The 1732-nt window shown below is 43.7% G+C and overlaps 1 pseudogene; it reads right to left on the reverse strand.

The window, feature by feature from the left end:
• Positions 1-748: 748 nt before the first annotated feature.
• Positions 749-1437, reverse strand: LOC131905823 (B-cell lymphoma/leukemia 10-like; annotated as a pseudogene).
• Positions 1438-1732: the final 295 nt, after the last annotated feature.

Here is a 1732-nt window from a genome sequence, read left to right on the forward strand (position 1 = left end):
TGTGTAGCCCTGGCTGTTCTGGAACTCACTCTGTAGACCAGACTAGCCTTGAACTCAGAGATCCACCTGCCTCTGCCTCTCAAGTGCTGGGATTAAAGGTTTGCACCACCACTGCCTGGCTTAGGACAATATTCTTTAGGGATAAGAACAATGACACAAAGGCTGTGAAATCCAAAGACAGTCACATCAATTGGCAAAAGCAGTACAAAATGAATTTTGGCCAACTGAGGTCACAGGTGGCTCAGTGCCATCAGGTGTTTCTTTAAAACCCAAAGGCTTCTCAGAACCAAGGAGTGGGAGATCCTCCTTAGCGTTTGGGCAGCTTTCCCAGGGCCTGGCTTTACTGCAGGTCAGAACAGCTTCCTGCTGAAAAGTACTGGGAAAATGATCAGACTGAAAATGTGCAGCATAAATGTGCTAAGAAACATTATTCTCAGCCTATGAGTTGATTTCTCAAATTGAGAAATAGTCTGATAAAATTAGTTTTATAACATAAAAAGTTCAAAATACTAAACAGCTGAAAATTTTTAAAAAGACAATACAGAAAAGTACACAACTATGATTTACATCCAGCTACCCCTAGAATGTGCCCCTTTACTCTAACAAATCCTATTTACAGAGAATGTGTACACTGTGATTTAAAAGACACACATCAAATGTGAGTGAATTGTTATAGTCGTTTTTATAAGAAGATTATATCACTTACAAGATTTTTCATCACTATTAAAAAAAACTAGGCAGTGAAGTGTCACTGGCGTGAAAGAGCACGTGATCATAAAGGGAGAAACATTTCACTTGAGTTCCCACAAGTTCCTCCTTCCAAGCACTGATCTGGGGGCAAAGGGGACCCCAGTTCAAGGAAGTGTGGCTGAGGAGACGCTGCTGTTTTCCATTCTGCCAACTTCCAGGATTGGCAAATTCAGAGATGACTTTGAGATGACTAGAGAAGAAGGGAGCGGGGCTGGATCCCCTTCCGGATGGTGCCCGACAGTGGACACTGTTTTTCAGAGAAGTCGCTCTCATCTGAGTTGGACCTAGAAAGGTTGTAGGCGACTCTAGCTCCAGAGGGCTCACAACTGCTGCGCTTCAGGCCTTTGAGATGCTGCAGTTGGATATTCCATAGCTTTAGCGCTTCATCCGTTATCTTCTGAATCAGGAAGTTCTGTGTTTTCTCCCTGTGAATGGATTCTGTGAGGGTGTCCAGTCCCTTGGGGTTTTCCTCTAAGTAGTCTGGCAGCTTCCCAGCTCTTTCTCTACTTGAAGTTCAGCAAGAAATTTCTTCCGTGTCTTCTCTACTGAATATTTTTTTTTCACATAGATGATCAAAATGTCTCTCAGCTACGATTTTCTCATAAGGTAAACACATAAATTTTCTAAGGCATCCTTCTTCACTCCAGTCAGGTCCTCCTCTGTTAAGGACAGTGCAGCAGCCTCCATGGCCAAGACCGGGATGGCGTCCTTCTCAGGGTGCACTTTTAAGACAAAAAACACATCCTGGGTTGACACACCTCAGTTAACAAGAACAGTTAGCCAGACAAGGAACTGCAGAAGCCAAAAAACAAGGTTAGTACATTCAGAGACTCTCCCAGAACTATGGACTTTGATGGATTAGGTCTTGTTCTTGTTTTGACAGATGTTGCTGCCTGCTGAGATCCAAGGCCTGAATGGTACTTCCATCTTGGCACTAACTGTGCTAAGGTCTGGGGGCCTAATAAGGTCTGGGGACTTGTAA

Source organism: Peromyscus eremicus, chromosome 3 (genome assembly GCF_949786415.1).
Source record: "Peromyscus eremicus chromosome 3, PerEre_H2_v1, whole genome shotgun sequence".
NCBI classification, from domain to species: domain Eukaryota; kingdom Metazoa; phylum Chordata; class Mammalia; order Rodentia; family Cricetidae; genus Peromyscus; species Peromyscus eremicus.